The sequence below is a fragment of the Bos taurus genome, chromosome 18 (assembly GCF_002263795.3).
Source record: "Bos taurus isolate L1 Dominette 01449 registration number 42190680 breed Hereford chromosome 18, ARS-UCD2.0, whole genome shotgun sequence".
In the NCBI taxonomy this organism is placed as follows: Eukaryota; Metazoa; Chordata; class Mammalia; order Artiodactyla; family Bovidae; genus Bos; species Bos taurus.
Window position 1 is genome coordinate 5,786,399 of NC_037345.1, and position 16,777 is coordinate 5,803,175.

Here is a 16,777-nt window from a genome sequence, read left to right on the forward strand (position 1 = left end):
ATATCCAGTACCATTAATAGTTGAAAAGTCAAAGTCGTTCAGTCATGTCCAACTCTTTGTGACCCTGTGGACTGTACAGTCCAAGGAGTTCTCCAGATCAGAATATTGGAGTGGGTAGCTGTTCCCTCCTCCAGGGGATCTTCCCAACCCAGGGATCAAACCCAGGTCTCCTGCATTGCAGGCGGATTAATAGTTAGTTCCCAGTGAATAAAAAGTAAGTTAAATGTTAAGTCTCTCCCCTCCCTGTTTAGAGTCAGATTTGCTATGGCACACGTGACCTTAATCAGACACCGCCCATTGCTTCTGGACCTCCACCCTAATCAGTTTGTGGTGTCAGGCGTTAAAATGGCAAAGATCATTCAGAATCCTGGCTGTCTTAGCTTGAGATCTCGGAGTTCTACAGATAGTTGAGGTTTACCAGGCTAACAAATAAACAAAGATTAACAGTTGAGTTAACCTTTTAAAAGCACCCTGTTTATACTTAAATTTATCAGTGTCCATCTTTCTAAATTTGGCAGCCTTGATGACTTTCCTGATTGCCGTATTAGGAGGTCTGCAGGGTGACCCTGTAGCCAAAGGTGTGAGCAGCCCGGGGCATAGACACGCCCTGTGCATAGAGAGCGCTGGTGCAAGCCCTGCGTGGCCCTGGGAGCCACACCCATGCAGCCCCGGAGCAGCCGGGCGCCTGCCCTTCACTCGTTTCATGAGGGGAGGAAGGCCGGCCTTGTGCCCGTCGGAGCCCCGTGTGCTCACTGGCCCTCTGCTGCGGGGTCCGGCTGCTCCTCTCCAGGCTTCCGTCCGTCTTGGTCCATCTTCACCCTGCTTCCCTCTACCTGTTTAATTAAGATTTAAAGCTCTTTAAGATGTAACTCATGCTAAAATTTATCTTTAAATCAGTTCACAGTTTCATTAACTTTGTTTTAAAAGGAAGTTTCCTATCACCATCATAAAGGGGAAATCAATATGATTTGCCAAGGGAAAAGAAAAGATAAGGATAAAACTACATACCGTGAAAATAGATCTGTATTATTAATGCCATGTAGCTGTTATTACAAGAGAATATCCTAAGCCCAAGGCCTGTCTCCCCTTCGTGCAAAGGAGGTGAGCAACTTGCAGAGAGGCAATGGAGGTAAGCCGAACTAAGATGCTTTTCAGTCCCAAGGCTTGGTCAAGACAGAAGGAATAACTGTCTCATCCATCCGAGTGATGTAATGTGGGGTCCGTGAGCCGGCTGTGCTCGTCTTTAGTTCGGTGGGCTTGCTTGCGGCCTCAGATCTGAAGCGGGCTTCCCCCAGATGCGCCTCGTTTGTGATGCCAGTGTCTTTAGACTTGTCGTCACCATTTCAGGCATCATCTCTGCAGGTCTGCACGGTACATTCCACCTTGGGACTGTCCTCTTTGCTTGGCGATTAAGAACAACTGTCTTTGGTTCAAATCCTGTGTCTCCTCCTTGCTGTGTGACTCTGAGTTATTTGAGAGACCACTCTGAGCCCAGTGGTAAGTGGACATGATCATATATATTCATCAGGTTATTGTGAGGATCAAGGGTGATGATGTATAGAGGACGTTGGCATTTGGTATAAAGTACATATGTCTTAAGTTGCCGTAAGTGTATTAGTAATGATTTTGAAGATTCTGTGTTCAAGTTTGGGGGAAGAATTGTCTTCCCAGATCTCTATTTTCTCTTTCAAGAAAGAAAGGAAAATTTCCTTGTGCAAACTAAACCCAGGGTCACACTATAGGCATGTTGAGTCCCTAGTTCTTGTGGCCTCTAGAAGTTAGGACAGCTTTCCTAGGGATTTCATGTCTGCATCTCCCCTCCCAGAACTGACACTTATCCTTGTCTTCGTCCACGAGCCAGGATCCTGGACTCAGGGTCTGACATCCACACTCCCAGGTCCTGGGAGTGTACTTGGTCCGAGTTGGACCTGACACTCGTTGAGATGTGGTAGCTCACATGCCTGAAAATCCCATGGACCGAGGAGCCTGGTGGGCTGCAGTCCATGGGGTCGCCAAGAGTCGGACACGACTGAGCGACTTCACTTTCACTTTTCACTTTCATGCATTGGAGGAGGAAATGGCAACCCACTCCAGTGTTCTTGCCTGGAGAATCCCAGGGACGGGGGAGCCTGGTGGGCTGCGGTCTATGGGGTTGCACAGAGTCGGACACAACTGAAGTGACTTAGCAGCAGCAGCAGCTCGCATGCCTGGAAAGCACTGATGGACAGATGATAGTATGGGATTATTTCTTGTTCTGTTCTGATCACGATTATTATATTTTCTTTTCTGTGCCCAAAGGTTTTCTACTGTGTTTTTAACATCACTACCCAAGAGGTTAACAGGCTCATCTTTTCCAGACTTGGCTTGTGTTCAGCCATTAGCAGAACAGGTCAGAAAGAAGAGCCTTCATGAAGTTTGATCTGTTTGTCTTTATTAATTTATGTGGATTTTCTTGGCCCGTTCCCCCACCAGTTTAAAAGATGCAGCGAGCTTTCAGGGAGAACTCTTGAGCATCTAGGTTTTTTGATTTGGTTTTGTCTACTTGTCTGATGCCATCTTGGCTCCCAGACCAACATCAGGGAGAAATGTGCGTTGACTCAGTCTGTGGCTGGTCTGTTTTCCTTTCTTCATTCGGCTACCCCCAGAGTGTCTCTGTGGTTTGTGGTGGGCTCTCAGGTTTTGCCCTCAGGACTCTCACTGGTCTAGACAGACTGGTTTGTTTGGAACAGCTTGATACACTTAGGTTGCTTGTGACATCTGGGTCACCCCTGTTTAGTCTAACAAAAGATACTGATCACCTCCTTGGATTTTTGAACTCTCATTTGTTGGCATCTCAGGGTCCTCTTCAAAATCCCACATTCCTCGTTTGATATAGATATTAACCCCCTTGGTATGAGGAGAAAGAGAATTATCAAGAAAACAGGGAAGGAAATACTGCAATAAAGGCAGTCCAAGGTAGGCTTGGGGGCTTCCCTGGTAGCTCAGCAGTAAAGAATCTGCCTGAGATACAGGAGCTATAGGAGACACAGGTTCGATGCCTGGGTCAGGAAGATCTCCTAGAGAAGGGCATGGCAACCCACTCCAGTATCCTTGTCTGGAGAATCCCATGGACAGAGGAGCCTTTCGGGGTACAGTCCATGGGGTCGCTAAGAGTCCAACATGACTGAAGCGACTTGGCACGCAAGGTAGGCTACCTTCAAATTGAAGTCATTACTGTTTTCTTTCTGTGTGTGTTTGTGTGTATGTTTTGTGTTATGAGAGAGAAGAGGCAATAGACAATCTAAGAAAATAAGAAAGATTTGAGAAATTCTACAAGGAAGACAAATCAACAAATAAATGTCAAAGGAGTTTCTCAGATTGAAGAAATATGATTCCTGTTCAGTGTCAAATCTTCACTGGCCTTTTCACTCAAGTCATCTAATTCAATCCCCACAGTAACTATATGTGTTAGTCGCTCAGTCGTGTCCAACTCTTTGTGACCCCTGGACTGTAGCCTGCCAGGCTCCTCTGTCCATGGCATTCTCCAGGCAAGAATACTGGAGTGGGTTCCCACGCCCCCCTCCAGGCATAACTAGAAGGTAGAAAGTTGATCAGGTAGGTTCAGTTGTTCCACTGGATAGATCAGGAAACTGAGGCCAAAAGCAGTGAGCTGATTCGCCTGGGATCCCAGAGTCAGGAGCTTCTTCTGCTAAGAGCCAAAGGCAGCTGTGTCACTGGGCTCTACCCTTTCGTCTCCGCCCCACCCAGGCCCCACATCCTCCTACTCCGAGCCTGGTCTGTGGACCACCAGCATCAGCCACCCATGGGGATGTGCAGACTCTCAGGCCAAGCCCAGACCTGCTGAGTCAGCATCTGCATTTTCACAAGGTCTCCCGGTGACGTGTTTGCACACTGCAGTTTCAGAAGCGCCGTTCCCCCCACCGCCACCCCCAGCTGAGCCGAGTTCACAGTCCCCTCGCTGAGCACTGCTCAGGCACTGAGCTTCTGGTGGGGCCGCGGAGACACTGAGCCCCGGCCCCTGTCATGAGCAACTCAGAGCCCGGGGCAGCAGAGCACGGGCCCTGTAAGGATGGCAGTGCAGTAATAGCAGGAACATGGGGGAGGGGCGCTTTACCAGGAGCACTCTCTGCCGATGCTCATCCCCGACCTGCGTGGGAGGCCACCTCTGCCTGTGGTTGAGAGCAGCAGCTCTGGATTCGCATCGTCTGGTTTCAAGTCCCGGTTCTGCTACTTCCCAGCTGTGTGATGTGGGACAAGTTACTTAACCTCTCTGGGCCTTAGTTTCTGTATCAGTTTCTATATCAGTACAACAAGCAAGCACTATTATGGTTTTATGGGGAATCAGAACAGCACCCACTTGTGCAGCTCGAATGAGATGATCCTCGGGAGGGACCCAACACCGTGGCTGACACTCAGCTGAATTAATGTCAGTTCTTATTGAAGGCTGAGTAGACAGTAAGCAGCGGCAGCAACAACAGAGGGCCCGGAAGGGTTTGTTTCTGAGGTGGGACCAGATGAACAGTAACTCTACGTGCAGAAGCGTAGCATCCGGGGAACACACTGGAGCGTTTTTGTTCCATCAAAGGACTCTTTCCCATGCACCTGCTCTGTGCCACGCACTGTTCTAGACTCTGAGGACGTGAAGCTAGATTGACAAAAAAACAGTTCCTCCACCTGGAAGCCTCCCAGACAAGGGCCAGAAAACCCTGGGTCATCTGGCATCACCCGTGTATTTACTACCAGGCTATACGTTTCCCTCTAAGCACTGCTTCAGCCGCATCCCACCAGTTTCGGTATAATGTATTTTCATTCCCAGTCGTTCAAGATGTTTCCCCTGTGATTTCTTCTCTGACCTTCACATATTGATTGTAGCATTGACTCACTTGTTCTCAGCCCTGCCACCACTCACTGAATATCTGCTATGCGCCAGACCGTAGCCTGCGGACAACTTCTGACCTCAGATCATTACCCAAAGAGGCATCGCCATCCACCTGGGGGAGACGGATAGGAACTCAGCTCTTTACACAGAATACAAGAACTCCTTGTTCCAAATCTCTCAACCCAGCTTCTCTGACTCCCAAGGTTCTTTTCACTGCTCGATGGCAGCCTTTGAAGCCCAGCCTGTCCTGGGAATCACTGTTCTGAGCACCCAGCACAGCGCCCTGCCCACAATAGGTGCTCACTGCAGTATTTTCTCAACACAGGCGGTGTTTGGTACTCATGAGTTTTGTCTCAGTCATTCTGGCCACTCTCTAAACCCATCTAGTTGTGACTGGTTTCCCTAATTTTCAGTTACTTTGTTAGGGCAGTTGAGCTGTCTCCTCGCTCTGTGTTCCGCAGAATGGGGAGTTGTCCGGGCTTGTGCAGACCCCAGCGGCCCTGGACTCACCTGCCTTTCCTTCGCCCCCCTCGTTGCGCAGGGAAGCCCTCCTCCAGCTCTGCCTTCTCTCCCCTGGGGGCTGGGGTGTGTGTGGGGCTCCTCCCAGATCGTGCTTGGAGTGCGAAGTTTGCTCCGAGGGATCCCGAAGTGGTGGCCGAGTCGGATCAGCCGGCACTCCAGGATAAACACTAGTCCACCATCTCTGTCCCGCGTGCCCGCCTTTCTCCTGCTCTCAGCAGTTTACGGGGTACCGTATTATCAGTCTTCCCTGCCCTCGCCTCTTCGGAAATGTGACCAGCGGCCATTAAATAGCTCCCATTCCTGCCAGAAAGGGTTGTTCCGGAGGGAGGGGGGCTGCCTTCTACCCCAGCCAGCAGTCCCTTTCAGTCGGCATTTCCGAGCTTGGCAAGTCCCGATTCCTCAGGGAGCCTGACCCGGGATGCCTGCTCCTCCGGCCCCACATGGCAGACATCCTTGTCCTCTTGGGGGAGGAGAATTCATCCTTCCGGGGAGATGGTTCTCGTGGGCATGGGTTTAGAGGGTCACAGCTGCTTCCATCCAAACCATTTACCTGATTCTCCAGAAACTGCCTCCTCTCCTTTCTGCCTCTTAAATTGATGTACCATCCGTTCGTTTATGTACCTTCCATTCATTGTTCATCTGTTGACTTAATCATGCTTGCAGTGTAGACTGGCGATTAACAGGGCGCATTCCAAAAAGCCATGCTGCCTGTTGTGATTCCTGGCTCCCCCATGTTACCTATGACGACCTTGGGCAAGTTGCTTGCGTCTGTTCAAGCCTCACTTTGCCCATCTGCAAAATGGGTGCAGGACTAGTGCCTGCCTCCTGAGCTCATGAGGATTTGGTGAGGTGATGTCCTCAGAACGCTCAGCAGAGTGTCAGGAATGTGATAAATGTTGCACCGAGGTCTGGGCTCTGGTTCTGGTTGTTCACAGCAAAGATGTATTGGGCTGACTCTGGGCAGAGTTCCTAAAAAATTTACTTTCACCGACACCCATGTCTTAGTGTCTAAGTTGTGCCTTCAGGACATGAACAGCTGCTTACTGAGATCTAGAGACACTGAAGGTTCTTAGTAAGACTTGGATCACAGTTTTCACTGGCAGTTACACTGAGGAGTGACTGACACGGAGAGAAACCAGAGGCAAAAATAATCAGTTTTGTAGGGAAAACCATCCCACTGTACTAACCAAAAAGACCTGGGGTTGTGGAGCCAAAGGGAATGGGTGGGGGAGATGGAATTCAAGGAGGTAGAAACTCTCCTGACTTGGATACTAGTGGGTTACAAGCAGTGAGGGATGTCTGGGAGTCGTGATGATGTGAAAGCGTGACAGAAGTCTGACTCGAACCAAGAACCCATCTCTGGGGGCAGGCCAGCCGGAGGCATGCTAGTGTGCGAAGGAGAGCTTAGGGGAGCATAGGTCCAAGGTGTCCCGCCCGAGCAGTCACAGAGAGGTGGGCGGGGAGGCAGGGCCTCTCTGCTCGGACATCCAGGACTCTTGCTGTATGGACTGGACTGCTTCAAATGGAGCATCTCAGAGGCACTGAGGAAACCCTCAGGGTGAGCGCTCAGGTTTAATCAAGAGGGCAACCCTGAGGACACTTGGCAGCCTCAAAAACCCCTGGGACATCATTCAAACACTGTCCCCAGAGATTCTGATTCCGAAGAGGTCAGAAACTTGCCTTTCTAACAGGCTTTTGGGTGGTGCTGAGCTGCGGGTCCCCAAGGATTCCGTCAGGGAAACTCGAGTCACCTTGATTTTCTTCATTCCACTCAGGTATCTGCCATCCTTACTAAAATATGCAGAGGCCTGATGAGTGAGTTTTCTGTCACTAAGCTGTAAGAAGAGGAATCCAATTAATCAAGTTTATTGGCATTGTTTGCAAAGTAAGAGTTAACAGGTCCAGAACCAGGGCCTGGCAAGACCTCCTGTGAGCTAGTACACAGTGCTGCCTCAGGGCTCCTGTGCCTGGCACCCATTCTTTTCATTATGGTAAAACGTACATAATATAATACTTATCATTGTAACTGTTTGTAAGTGTATGAATTAGTGGCATTAACTACATTCAGAGCTTTGTATAACCCCTAACTATGCCTCAGGCTTTTTCATCATCCTAATATAAACACTGTACCCATTAAGCAGTTAACTCCCCTGTCTTCATTCCCAGCAGCCCCTGGAAACGTCCATTCTACCTTCTGCATCTATGAGTTTGCCTGTTGTAAACATCTCATGTAGGTGGGATCACACGGTGTCTGTCCTTCAGTGTCTTATTCTACTAAACACGGTGTTTTCAAGCTCTATCTGTATCACAGCACATATCAGAATTTATTCTTTTTATGGCTGAGTAATATTCCACAGTGTGTGTGTGTGTGTGTGTGTGTGTGTATAATATATATATGCCACATTTTGTTTATCCGGATACTTGGATTGCTTTCGCCTTTTGGCTTTACCTGAATAATCCTGCTGTTAATTTTAGCATACAAATACCTGTATGAGTGTCTGATTTCAGTTCTTCTGAATATATATCTAGGGGTGATTATTGCTGGGTCACATGGAAGCTGTAGGTTTCACCTTTTGAGAAACTGCCGAACAGTTGGCCCCAGCATTTGTACCGTTGTACGTTCCCGCCAGCAGTATGACCCCTCCATGCTCACCGGCCCTTACTTTCTGGTGTACTGTGCTAGCCGTCCTAGCAGACGTGAAGTGATGTCTCGCTGTGATTTTGATTTCCAGTGACTGATGATGGGCAACATCTTCTCGTGTGCTTTTGTGTGTGTCCTCTGGAGAAAGTGACACCCATTTTGACCCTCAGATACCTTGTTGGTTTTGCTGCATTCCAGTGCCATGAGTCTCTACTCTGCTAATTTCTTCTGGTCCTATTTAGAATCCGAGGTAAAAAGAAAGCAGTAATTGGAATGGACAGTTGTTGTTTGCATGGGGGTTTGGTATTAAATACCCTTGTGTTCTCTCATTAGCTGTATTATATTCTTATTATGTGTTTTACTAGGCAGTTGTAAGTCTTGGCTTTGGAATTTTGTTTGCTTTCTTCTTGGTTTATTTTGCAAGCAGACAGGTATGGCCACTGTGATTCTGAAGCCACTGTGCCACAGTGGAGAAAACAGTTAGAGGAGAATGAAATTGTAAGCAAACCAAAAATTGATCGATGAATCAAAGGGGAAAAAAAAAAAAAAAACCTTTAGAGCTTTCTAATCTCCAAATAGTTTTTCTTTATAATTTTCTGCGGTTATGAAATGAACTCAGTAGATTGGAGTGTAGTTCATCGCTGTAATTGTTGAGCATTTTAATTATCAGGAGCTTTTTGTGCTTTCGTGAAATGCTTATTTCATAGCCTACTGGTGGGCCTTTTTGTCCACGGGAAAATAAATATTCGCCCCAGAAATTAGGTGGTGAACCCAGCCAGGCTCTCCAATCGAGGAGAAAGGAGATCGAGACCAGCCACCCCTGTCCAGGGGCAGGAGGCCACGCGGGAGACCGACGCCGTGCCAGCGGGGTGGGGGCGTGCGCACGTGTTTCCACCCTGCTCTGATCATCAGCCTGAAAACAAGCCCCAGAAGTTCCAGATCCGGGCCAAAGACGCCTCCTTTCCTCTCTCTGCTTCTGTCTGTATTGTTGTTACTGTCTTTCCTCCAGAGTTGCAGGGCAGGCCCAGACCCTCGGCTCTGGCATTCAGTACTGCGTGTTCTCAGCCTTCCAGATAGTTGGTGGAGGGTGGAGGTGTTAAATGGGAGTCAGGGAAGGGCTCGGAGATGAACTGGCAGCCCTTCTTCCATGAGTCCTTCCCGCATCCCTGGCCCTGTTACGGGCCATGGTGTCATGTGGAGTCAGGGGTCACCATCCTGACATCCCACCCTGCTTCCTTTTTTCTCCTCTCTTCCTCACCTACCTACCAGGGTTTATCAACCCATCAAACACACACAGAAGCGTAGATAAAACAAAGTCTTCAAAAAAGAAGTGAAACCCGAGGACGTGAAGACTCAGACTCTCCCGCAATCTGATGGCTGTAAGTCAGGTTTCAGTCAGCAGGCAAAAGACACAGAGACTTTAACAGGGATTTCAGTAGAAAGATGTAGGAGGGCATGGCTGACCACTGAGGGATACAGATGGGGGTAGGGGCTACCCCGAGGGCCGCGGCAGGCAGCACAGCCCAGGAAGGGGCAGAGAGGGACCGCTCTCCCCAGGACTGGGGTCAGCCGGCCGCAGCCCAGTGGGTGGAACCGGAGTTTCCAGCAGGGCTGCATGCGGCTGGGCTGGTGGGGCCCGGGAGGGCTGTCCGTGGGAGGTGCCCCACCGTGGGCGTAGCTGGCAGTCGGCCAGCGTGTGCTGGGAAGGGGCCTTGGGGTGGGGCCCTGGGGCGGCAGGGGGAAGCTGCCCACAGAGGGGTGCCTTCTCGGAACACAGGCCTGGACTCCTCCAGTGTCCCCCTGGCGCCCTCTGCTGGAGATGCCTAACATGGTGCCCTGTCCTGGGGTGGGGAACCTCTCCTTGGTCTCAGGCAGGGCAAGATACGGGGTTTGGTACTCAGAGGTCATCTCTTGAAGGCTGGAAAGGATGCTCATAATCACAGTAGGAAAATAAGTAGAGTGGGGAGGATAAGGAGCTCTGGGTGTGCTGTTTGATACGGAATGTCCCAGGAAGGTGACGTTGGAGCAGAGGTCTAAGGAGGGGACAGCCTGGTGGCAGAGCTCTCCAGACAGAAGGAACAGCAGGTGCAAGGGCCCTGGGGTCAGAGCTGGGGGGGCAGGTCTGAAAGGCAGTGGGGGAGGCAGCTGCTGTGCACTGGAGCTGGGGCAGGGCTGACGGGGTCCCTGGCATTAGCGTCTGGCCGGAGAACACAGGCTCGGGGAGTGGGCCTCCCCTCGCAGAGTCTCCAGCAGAGATGTGGTGTGAACGGACTCAGCCCTTGGCAGGATCACAGGCAGCGCCGCGCTGGGAGAGCACAGTGAAGGGTGGGGGCCAGGACCCAAGCAGGGACCCCGGAGGCGGAGGACGGTGGCTTGGGCAAGGGACAGCAGTGGTGAGAAGCGGTCAGAGGCTGGCGGCGGTTGGAGGGCAGCTTTTTTTTAATGGAATAGAAATGGATTGCAGAGAGGAAGGGATTGGCCATGTTTGTGAGACCTTGAACTTGAGTGGCCGAATGAATGCTGTTGCCACCAAAGCCTCTGTTTGAAGAACTTCGGTGTCCAAACGTAAATCTCTGTTCATAAGCAATCCCCATTCTCTACAGGGGTGATGAGAAAGTTTGGGAATCAGTCATAATGGTTACATAACATCGTAAATATATTTAATGCCTCTGAATCGTGTACTTTAAAATGGTTGAAATGCCAGGTTTTCTTATGTGTATCACCACAGTTTAAAAACCTACAAACAAGGATATTATGAAAATTATTCTGTTGTCTTCTCCATATGCCTTTTCAAAGGATTAATAAAGTGCCAGTGAGGTGATGTTGACCTTGATCACTAGGTTAGTTGGATGTCTGATGAGTCCTTCTCTGTACAGTTACTCACTTTTCTCTTTGTAGGTAATAGATACGTTGGAGGAGATTTTTACCTAAGAAAAAAAAAAGGAGGGTGGCCGCTGTTACCACCACAGCTACTGCCAGCCCATTCCAGGCTTCTAACAGCTGGAACCTACACACGTTTTTAGTCCATTTCCTAGGTGGGACACTGAGGCTCGATGGAATTAGGTAACATGCCCGAGGTGACGTAGGTAGGGAGTGGCTAGACTGTAAACTCCATGAAGACAGGGTCTTAGGCCACTGGGCTCGCCAGTGCTTACCCCAGGCGCTGTGCACAGGTCCCGTGCATGTATTAGATGCCATTCATTGTAGGCATACGCTGGAGTCTGGAGACACATCTGTGGCCCCACTCCTCCGCCCTCTCCAGCTGCTGGTCTGTCATTAATGAGCTCTACCCAGCCCAGAGATTTCAGGAATGTCCAGCTGTTTGCTTGTGTGGAATGAACTGTCCTGCAGCCCAGCCTAGGACAACAGAAGTCACATGGCCCCAGACAGACAGCCAATAGCTGACCCACCCAGAGGCCTCCCTACACTGTTCGTTTTTTTTAAGTGTTTTTTTTTTTTTTTTTAACGTGGACCATTTTAAAGTCTTTATTGAACTTATTTTACCACTGCTTCTGTTTTATGTTTTTTGGCCGCCGGGCATGTGGAATCTTAGTTCCCCAACCAGGGATCGAACCTGCGTTCCCTGAATTAGAAGGTGAAGTCTTAACCACTGGACTGCTAGGGAAGTCCCCCTACCCTGTTTAAAATGCCGGGGCAATGGGGCACTTTGTCCTTCATGGTAGCTGAGGTCCTGTGATTGCTCTGTTGATGGGAAAGCGCTGTTCCTATTTTTAGACGGGTGGTGGTTCTCACTTATTCATAGCCCAGTGCTCGTGGGTGGAACGTGGAGTTATAATAGAGTGCAGGTGCCTCTCATTGCTTCCCGCTACTCACTGGATCGTGTTTATTAAAAAGGAAATCACAGTGGTGTGTCTGGAGCTGAAGTCTGAACAAATAACCCGAAACGAGGAGTCCCAGGAAGGTGGGCAGCGGGCGACAGAGAAAAGCACAAACAAGTTTGAGCTAATTGGGCTCAGCCCGTAGTTTGCATGTGAATTAGGAACAGGGAGCTGGGCCGCACAGGCACCATCGCGTTCAACCTTTGCTGGCAACCTTCACATGCCAGGCCGCAAGAGCCGGAATCCGAACTGAACGCGTTTTACCCAGGCCTTCCACGGAACTTGAAAACGGGATTCTGAAAGCATGTGGTTGAAATGAGAGCCTTTCAAATGTTGATAACTCTGCATGGATGCATTGGTGTCTGCACACATGTCCTCCTTATTGTTTTTTTCTCCCTGTCTCTGGAAAGAGGCTACCCCCAGGCTTCAGAAAAGAAGGGCTGGGGTCTTTAATTCAGAAAGAGTTCTGAGTTACAATAGGCATTAGAATCCATGTTTCCATGTATCCTATAACTCTTTCAGTCAGTTCTTTGAGAGGCCAGTGTGTGTGTGTGTGTGTGTGTGCATTGGTACACAGTGTGTGCATTGGTACACAAGTATGCACAGGCCATAGAAAAAGACAGTTCCTAGAACATGCATCGTTCTGGATTGGATGGTATCCCCGAGGGACTGTGCCTCGTATCACACAGACAGCCGAGAAATCTCTTCCTTCATTCAGCAGTATTTACTCCCTAGTGCAAGGAGAAATCGAATGTCACCCTTGGCTGTAAGCACTCGTGGCCCAGGGTCTTGTGGGAGAGACACACCCGTGTGCAGGATGCTGGGGTCATGTGCTGTAGCGTCGGGGCGCAGAGCATGGAGAGGTCAGTGCTGATGGGGAGTTTGGGAAGATTTCACCTACACCAGGGAGATAGGTGGATTTTTCTTCCGATCCAAGAAGGGAGGGAACAGGCTTTCCAGGCAGAGGCAGGAACACAAACTAGCTCAGGGACCCTGAGTGGATATGACACATCCACGGGACAGGGCCTCATCCCTCGGGGCAAGGGGCGAGGGATCCTGCAGGGTGAGGACCCCAGGTGAGGCTGGAAAGACGGATCAGCTGGGCAGGCGACCGCACACTGGCATCCCAGCCCTCCCCCGAGGCAGCGGGGCCATCTCAGGCTGCGGGGAGAACATCCCTCCATCAGACACGGTTCTGTTTGGGGGAAGTGTTTGGTTTTCAAAATACCTCTGCTCGCTCGCCTTGCCTCCCTGAATCCTTGCCCCTCCCCTGCCTGTTCGGCGAACTGAAAGGTGCTATCAGAACTATATTTCTCCCTCTCCAGTAATATCATGAAACAAAAATATCTCGTGGGTTTGCACCCTAGGAGTGATTTGACTGTTGACAGCGGAGCCTTTGAGAGCCTCTGTGTGTCGTTTCCCGCCCCACCATGCCCCTCTCCATGGAGGTCTTTGGCAGCTTTTTGATGAGTAAACCTGGCCTTGACTTTTGCCCCAGCATGATGTTCTTTTGTGGCTCATCTGCTCCAAGAATTGAAGTACGAAGACTTATTCCTCATGTCTTGTTGAAACAGAGAAGTCACCGCAGCACCACGGAGAAGGTCAAGGACATAGGCAGGTTCTGACACTGCTCGTGCCTTCTGCAGCTGTGGAGGGCGTGGCTGGGCGCCCCCCACCCCCGCCCCGTCCTGCTCCCATGAGGACGGGGGGTCCTTCCTTGTGGGTCAGACTTGGGCTGTAGCAGTGTGGCACCACCAGCGCTTTACAGGGAGCAGATGCCAATCTGATGAGGGTGTTTAGAGAAATGTTTTTAATTTTGCTGAAGTATAGTCGATTTTCTGTGTTGTCAATGGCTGTACAGCAAGGTGACTCAGTTATATATCCATATATATTCCTTTTCGTATTCTTTTCCATTTTGATTGATCATGGGATATTGAGTATAGTTCCCTGTGCTACACAGTAGGACCTTGTTGTTGCTCCATCCTATATATTAATCTGCACCTGCTGGTCCCAGGCTCCCTCTTGGAGTCACGAGCCTGCTCTCTATGTCTGAGAGTCTGCCTCTGTTTCGGGGGTGTGTTCATTTGTGTCAGATTTCAGATTCCGCATGTAAGTGATAGCCTCTGTTTTTCTGACTTACATCCATATGACACTCTCTAGACACGCGCACGTTACTGTAGATGGCATTATTTTGTTCTTTCTATGGCTGAGCAGTGTTCCATTGTGTGTATGTGCCACATTTCCTTATCCATTCACGGGGCGGTGGACGTTTAGGTTGTCTGCATGTCTTGGCCGTTGTGGACAGTGCTGCTGTGAAGACAGGGATGCAGGCGTCTTCTTAACCGATAGCTGTGTCTGCGCACGTGCTCGGGAGCGGGGCTGCTGGCCCACAGGCAGCTCTGTGTCTCGTTTTGCTGCCCGTCCACTCTGTGTTCCACGTGGCTGCACCAGCGTGCTTGCAGTGAGGCTCTTGTTATAGTACCGGGAGCGTCTTTACTGCACTGGCTCTGTTCTTTTCTCCACCTGTTGTTTGCTTCAGCCAGTGGAGCACTGACACTGGGTCCAGCACTCTACTGAACCATCGAGGGGCACACACGTCCCTTTTATCCTGGCCTTCCTGGGCAGGGGTAAGTAATACCATGGCCCTCTTCAGCAGCCTGAGTCCTTTGGTGTCAAGGTCAGTGGGTAGCCACTCACACTCGACTCTCATGGTTGGATCCTGTGATGACGCTTACTCGTTTCCTCATTTACTTTTCTCTGGGGGAATGTAACTGTCTCCTACATGTGACATGGTCTTGGGCCTCTAGGAGAAGATCACGGCTTGAGTCCAGGCTCCAACACTTGCTCACCGTGTGACCAGTGGCCACCCACGCCTCCCGTTCCTCGGTTTTCTCATCTGTGAAATGGGAGGCCCAGGATGAATTGTGAGCGTTAAACACGAGACACGTAAGCAGCGCCTGACAAGTAGCACTCAAGATATCTGACCCTATTTCCCATTTAGCATCAGTCGTGCGTGCTGTGCTGGGACATGTCACCTTCACAGATGGGAGAGGTTTGGTATCCGCCTGGACTCGTCCTGCACCAAATCCTGCTTTCACATAACTAGTGTGTTCTCACACCGTTTGTGAAAGTTTATGGTCAGTCGGAGGGAAATCGGGAAAGCCGGGAGTGAAGATGAGGTCGGTAGAGTCTCAGTGAGTGTTCCTCGAGGAGCGTTGACCCAGGTTCCGAGCGGGGCCAGCCCCTGCTCCCTCCGGCTGCCCGCCTCTGCCCTGGGCCTTGCCGTGTCTACACCACCCCACGGGACTTTGCGGATAGACGGCAGTGTTCCGTGCCTTCGTAGCCCCCCACGGCTACCGAACACCTGAAAGGTGGTGAGTGTGACTGAGGGACTGACAGTTTAATCTAAGTAAGTAGCCACATGTGGCTCGTGGCCATCACAGAGGGCAGCGCCTGTGAGCCCCTGCGTGATGCAGAGACAAGACACTGTGCAGCTCATGAGGGGCTCCTAGTCATACCGGGAGCCGGTCAGGGTGCCGTGGGTGTTACCATGGAGACAGGAATGGCGAGCTGAGAAAGCAGGACAGGACAGTCAAGGATGACGTCACAGAAGACTCTATCACAGCCCGCTGACCACTCCCGAAAGACCCCTGGGGGGAGGGAGTCCTCATTTTATTGTTGTTTACTCTCTGAGTCGTGTCCAGCTCTTCTGCGACCTCATGGACTGTAGCCTGCCAGGCTCCTCTGTCCATGGGATTTCCCAGGGGACAATACTGGGGTGGATTGCCATTTCTTTCTCCAGGGGACCTTCCCAACCCAGGGATCGAACCTGCGTCTCCTGCATCGGCAGGCGGATTGTTTACCGCTGAGCCACCAGGGAAGCCCCCTTATTTTGTAACTAAGCACCTTTTAGGGGCCAGATGAGGACAGGCCCTTTGCAGGGGTGCCGTCACGCTTGACCCTCATCATTGCTCTTGGCAGCCAGTGCACGGGTGGGAAGTCTGGGATGCAGACTGGTGACTCCCCACCGGGTCACACAGCTCAGGTTATGCTTAAATCAAGGTCCTCCTGACTCCCAGACCCCCTCCCCCTCAGGCCTCCTACTTCTTGTTTGACCCTCTTCCCCTTGTCTCCTCTGTTGGATTCCTTTCAATATCCTGAGGCTTGGGGGCCACTGGTACACCCCCATCCATCCGCATTCCGACCAAAGCCAGATTTTGCCTAGCTGGCTTACCACACGGTGGCAAGGGAGGGGGCAGCAGCAGGCCTGCCAGCTGGTAAATAAGCTGGCATTCACCCCCGGGACGACTGACTCGTCTGTTGTGGACGGGGGCGCCACATGCTCAGGCCCCGACCCTGGTCCTGATATGACTGTGAGATCGGGTCGAGTCATTTCACAGTTGGGCTGAGTGTTCCAAGTTTCTCAGAAGACAAACACGGTAGCAATTCAAGGTATGAAATTCAAGGTGTGGCCTCAGAGTCATTTTGTTTAACAACTTATCTGCTGTGTTTTCTGAATAAGTAAAGTGAGACCATCACTCACCATCGCAGGTTTGCAGGCTGGTTTTAAAGAAGCCGTGCCTTGAGAAGCTGTCTGATCGAGGGTGTTGCCTCTCCCAGCCCTGACCCCGCTCTGCACCATTCGTTGAGGGGACTGTGTCACCTGGCTCGTAATCCCCTGGCGTCTCATCCTAGTTCTGGGTCACCTTTCACAGGAGACACGCACATTTACCCAGCACCGTGCGGTTCCCCACAAGATGGCACTGGACGGGCATGTGATGTCCCCCCACGCCCCAGCCCTTGGCAGTCACCCTGTTTGATTCATTTTAAATCTCTAGCTTTTTTGGAGGTCTGACAGTCTGGATTAAACCAATGAGTTCAATCCACCTGTGGGAT

General features: G+C 50.8%; 1 protein-coding gene across 3 annotated transcripts in view; it reads left to right on the forward strand.

Moving 5' to 3' along the window:
- WWOX (WW domain containing oxidoreductase) overlaps positions 1–16,777 on the forward strand; it is a 930,720-nt gene that overhangs the window by 545,899 nt on the left and 368,044 nt on the right.